We start from the raw sequence: 6,113 nt of genomic DNA, 5'->3' as shown, positions 1-6,113 counted from the left end.
GCAGAGGCACAGCTGAAGCAGTGAGAGTTGGCCCGCTGATAGGTTTTGATCCTTTTACAGCCTACACAGCATTTGTGGACAACTGATATACAAATATGTGACATCCAGAGAATTAAAAAGCAATAAGAAACCCATAGAGGCACTTATCTCTAAATACTGTTCCTAGTATGTATGAGTAGAGGGTGCATTGACTGAAGGATTAGTCTCCCCTTTCTTTTCTCATTCTACCTGAATGTGTCCTGTCCCAATGTGCTTTGCAAACACCAAGACACACCCTCTGTTACTAAGACTACCACTAGATCAGTGGGTACCATGGCAACCATGACGTGGATGGCAATCTTTGCTCAGTGCTCACAACGATCTCCCCCAGTAGCCTGAAAATTCTAAAATGGCTGGTGAAGTTGCAAGTGCCTCACCACGAGCCACCACAAATACATTTGTTGAACATTTTTTTTTCAGTCGAAAAGCCCCTTATCAACACTAACAGACACAAAAATATAGGTTGCCACAAACCCCTCGGACCAAAACACAGGAACTGCTCAGTCATCAGACCCCGAGTGTTGCCACATGTAAACGTGAGCATGTATGGTACATTTAGTCCTAATTCACACTAGCGCCGCCCCAGAGCTTTGACAATATGTGACAGCCTCATGTCACCACAGCTCCCCAGATTACAGAGGCAACTGGACAGCGTCTGTCATCATCTGCAGCATGTTGCATAATAGGTTGTGTGCCTGCAGAGAGCAAACACAGGGGCCCATTGTTTCTCAGCCTTCCCCTAAGCCCGTCTTACGCGCCAACTATACAACATACACACTCAATTACAGAGTGCACAACACTAAAGACAGCAGGTCCTGATTTTTTTTTTTTAAATGTAGGCATCCCTCCATTATTGTTTTTGTTATCAGTCTTTGTGTTGCAATGTACCAAATACTATGGCCGGAGTCAGGTAACCAAATACCAATCCTTGTTGAAACTTGCAACCTATAAAATGTAGACAACTACATTTTGTTTTTGTTTTTGACAGACTCTTTAAAGTGTATTCATGATAAATGTTCCTGATATGCGGTCATGAACAGAGCAAAATTACAGGGGGTATTGCGAAACAGACAACAGATAACCAGGGAACAAAACAGTCGCAGACAAGATTTCCCCATTGTATCATGTAGGCCTACATGGTGTACATTGATATTTGCCTATTATAAGGTGACTGATACATTAGGCTACTGTTTTCTATTATGACAGATGCACTTTCAAACAGAACATCACTTTTAAAAAGACAAATTCTTCAACTGTGCTTGAAAGAAAATGTTGGAAATTCATTGTCTCAAAAACAAAAGTGGTGCTATTTTAAATACGTAATCTACATTACATCCAGTTGGTTTTATTCAGACATCTTTTGAATGGTTATTCTGAATAGAGAAATGTCTCCAAATCGCTCTACTTGAACTGAGTGTCAAAGCAACTTTGCATCAATCTGGAAAATAAAAGAGGCATGACTGATGCATATATTAATTTAAGCTGTAACTCCTCAATATGACAGCTGGTGTGAGGTCAATGTATCTTTTATTTGTTGGTAATGAATAGCACAATATCTGAGGAGCAGTTGGCAAAAGTCCATTCATAGTTTGAGGTTTGTAATCGTCGTAATTCAAAAGTTCGTGGCCAATTTTTAGTGAGATTTTTAGTGTGATTTTGTAGTCACTTGATCACTTGCATTGACTATTGAACTTGAAATCTTGGGGATACTTTAAACAGTGCAAAGTACAGTATTATATCTGAAATATAACATTGAATTAAGATTAGACACTAAATTATGCATGCTGGCATTGGCCTCTTGGTGCAACTGTGGTATCTGAGCAAAGATTGAATTTGACCTGACTGACCACTTGAACCACTATAGATGTTTTTGTTTGGTTTGTAAACATTGTGTTGTGATGAGGGGCGAGACACTGGTAGCCAACCAAGTGAGCCATTTTTTTGACCTACAGCTGTTTCCAACAATCAAAGGTTGAGTTGTGCGCAGCTAGTTTTGCACAGTCAGGAGAAAACAGAAATTTAGAACCCATGTAAAGGAGATATGTACAGTTAGAGCTGTTTCATCAGAACACAGGTAATGTCTCCATTGTGTTTCTTTTGACAAGATGGCCATCCTTATGTGTGGAGAAAGACATGAGAACACCATAAAGTGAAACAGTGAGAGTGGCTGGCAGCATCATGCTTTGGCATTGTTTTTCAGCGGGACGAACTACTCCACTTCACAAAATAGATGGCGTCATGAAGGAGAAAAAGTATGTGGAAATGTTTAAGCAACGTCTCAAAGCATCTGGCAGGAAGTTAAAACCTGTCCTCTAATGGGTTCAAAATGGATAATGACCGGCCACTGATTCTTGAGAAAGCGGCTAAAACATGTCTCTGCAATAAACTGCCAGCTCTGTTGAAAATAAACTACATTATCATGAACAAAATGAATCCAGGTCAAGACCTAGGGGTCTGTTACATAAATGTACAGTCGTTTGAAATATTTAAGTGTAATTTTATTACTTTTCATGGCTATAAACCTGCCCACACCCTGTAAAAACAGCTGTCCCAAGGACAGACATCATCATTTCAATTGACTTAAAATGTAAAAATCACTGATATTATTGAATAATATCACCATGATGTGAAAGTCCATATTGAAGTGGTTCTGCAGATATGCACATAGTGCGTGTAAAGCAATATTTACTACTATTTTCTGATTGCTCAAAGTGTGTCCAGCATATTAGTCACCACCATCAGATTTAAAAAAAAAAGACAATAAAATCAGGTATGCGCAAGGTCATTGTCATTACTTAGGACCCCTTTTCAAACCTTTAGATCTACTGAGTACTTCACCATCACTGAAGCTCCTGTAAGTTTACTAATTTCTCCTCAATTTGATCATTTGTTTGGACACTGGTACTGTCCCAACCATAAACTGTCAACACCGTCGGGGGTTTTAATAGTATTATTGTTACATTAATGTTAATTATATATACTTTTTCAGAAGCGTCATGAAGCCCCTAAGAAACAGAGCGAAAACGAAGTGGCTAATGTGAGCAAAAAATGCACAATATGTAAAAGAGTGTTTTTTTGCCTCACACCGTCAGATGTCACCACCGTCAGATTTTGTTCCGCTCATCATCTTGTTCCATATTTTACTAAATGTTGCTGGTTAATGAAACATTACCAGACATGCTAGTAATAATTGTGACCCAAACTTATACTCCAGCCTCCACTGAGGTGCATTTGGAGGGTTTTTTGTCACAAAACCTGACGGTGGTGACATCTGATGTAGTTCACAAAAAAGCATGTGTTTTACATGTTTTTGACAAGTTTTAAGAATATGCGTCCAATAAGTATCTACAATTATGTTGAATTGTAAAAGTAATTCACTTAAATACAGTAAACTTATTTTTTTACTTCTAATTCTGTCTGACGCTGGTGACAAAACCAAGAAAGAGCCCATTTTATGAAAAATGTAAAACATGGGGAGCTTGGCCAATACATTCACTGCACAGCCAAGACGTTCATCTATGATAACATTATGCCACATTTTCAATAATCTAGGCCTACTTCCTAGAGTATCTAACAAATGAAGAAAAAACACATGCACAAACATACTGTGCACACACAAAAATAAAGTGTTTATGCTAGATGTCATTGACTTGAGAGGGCTATTTATTTTGCTAAATGTAGGTAATAATCAGGTCACTTTCACCACCTTCAGATTACTGTCACCACCGTAAGTTCTTAAGTCACCACCGTAAGAAGGAGTTTTGGACATTTTAAATGAATGTGCACAGTAAATTCTGCAGTGCTCATTTAACACTTAGAGAGTTGATTTGGCATCATTTGGACTTAAATGAACTCTTTAAGTGTTGAATTAACACCGCAACATTTACTGTGTGCTTACAAAAATTTCCTTTGTAGTTGTTGAATTATCAAAGTAATAGCAAATTTAAGCCAACACAAATATTTGTGAAATTACAAAAAATTGTTTGATCTATTTAGCCATTAAGTAAGCATTGTCTGACAGCACATATTTTTAAATTAGAACACATGAAGCAGTATTAAAATAGAATGAAAGTGAATTTTCAACATTTAAAGGTGTATGTGTGAACCAAAAAACACACACAATCACTTAAAAACTCCAGATACATATGCAACCAAATCAATACACTTTTTATTGCTTTTAATTGTGTCTGACGGTGTTGACAAAAAAACAAGGTATGATCGGAGAAAAACCTGATTTCTGAAAAAAAAAATGGAAAATGGGGAGATTGGCCTTGTGCATTTCTGAAAAGCCAAGACCTTTGTCTACGAGGATATACCATATTATTTTGTAATTCACTTCATTTTTTTCTTTCAAGATTACAACCTGTTTTAGCCACTTTCTCAAGAATCAGTGCTATAACGCATGCTGCCAAACTGGTTAAAACGGCTTAGGGACAACCAACTTGATGATGATGATGATGATGATGATGATATGTACTTCAGAGTTTGGAGGGGCCATCATGAAGACCTTGGCCTTTAATGTGCACAACGTTTTTAATTCCGAATTAATAATTCAGAATTAAATAGTTCCGTCGAGTTTGCATTGAACTGCCATTTATGTCCAAATTGTGAAGTGTTTACTTGACGTTTCAAAGCGGAATTAAGCTTTATTCAGAATTAAAGTGTGTTAATTCTGAATTAAATGTCTCATGTAAACGAGACCACTGAGGAGGAGCCCCTTACGGTTCTCTGAGGGGAAAATGTAAGTGTTCTCCAAGCACCTATAGTAGTGTTTCTCAACGGAGGTCCTAAGGGGGCATTGGGAAGGATACAGCTGAGTGGGGGCGGGGCTTAGTTCCCATTTGGGGGGGTTATTAGTCTATTTTATTTTACTGTACTAAGGGGGGCGTTGGCAGGCTTCTGATGAAGTCGAGGGGGCGTTGGGAGGTCAAGGGGGCGTTTTTTCAAACAAGGTTGAGAACCACTGACTCATCAAAGAATCTTGAGGGGTTCCCAAACTGTGACAGCTGGGGGTTCTTCAAGGAACAAGTAATTTTTACAGTGAGTACATACTGTACATCAGATATGTAAATCTGAAGACACATTCTACTTTTGTCAATACAGAGATGATTTCCAGATGACAGATGTTAGATTAAGAGGAATAACCAGCATGTGACACATAAGAGGAACACTCTTGCGCAATATATCCAGATTGCTTGTTTCATCATTCTCATCTGCAGAGCCCATCTGTTAGCAGACACTTTGTTATTTATCACCTCTGCTGCCTTCCTCAGAGTTCACTTCAGGGCAGCAAAGAGGACTAAGATTACAAAGGATATTACCATAATGTACCTAAATTATTTAGGCCTACTTGATCTGGGCGGCCGTATTGTAGATGGTCCTAGTGACAACACTAAAAGGGCCCTGCCGTGGCATAACAGTAGGGCACTGGGTTGCTGCACCTGGGTTTGATTCCAGCCTGGGTCATTTGCTGAACCTTCCCCGTCTCTCTCTCCCCGTTCATTTCCTGTCCCTCTGTAACTGACCTGTCACAATTAAGTCATAAAAGACTAACACATATCTTAAAAAAAAACACTACTAGAAAAGGGTGTTGGTTGGAAATGGAAATCTCAGATGCATGCCCACTCTGATCTCTGGAAACTTCGTAAGAGGACACGCTCCCCAACTCCAACAGGTGCCTACTGCACAATTGCAACTGGCCTCCCTCAGTACGACTTTCATATAGATGTTGTATTGAAAATGCAAATGGTTTTATAATGGTTGCCCTTCAAATCTAGCCCGACGGGCCAGACCATTCATTTTGAATCTGGTATTAAACCAGGATACTCCTTCATATCTACCACAAGTGTGATTATCCCAAAATGCCCCAAGCTGCTCCTAATGAGTAACATACCGAAGCTGGTCATTTAACAGACAAGGTGAGGTGGGATTACCAAAAAGATACCACTTTGTTTGGTTCCCCATCGAATGACCTTAGAACCTTAGCAAATCAGGGACTGCGTTCCTTGTAAACTGGAGTTAACCGCTATTGGTGGACCACAACCACTTTCCCCTCTTGTGTTGGGTAGTGTTTC

Source organism: Engraulis encrasicolus, chromosome 16, assembly GCF_034702125.1.
Source record: "Engraulis encrasicolus isolate BLACKSEA-1 chromosome 16, IST_EnEncr_1.0, whole genome shotgun sequence".
Taxonomy (NCBI): domain Eukaryota; kingdom Metazoa; phylum Chordata; class Actinopteri; order Clupeiformes; family Engraulidae; genus Engraulis; species Engraulis encrasicolus.
This window is presented reverse-complemented; position numbering follows the sequence as displayed.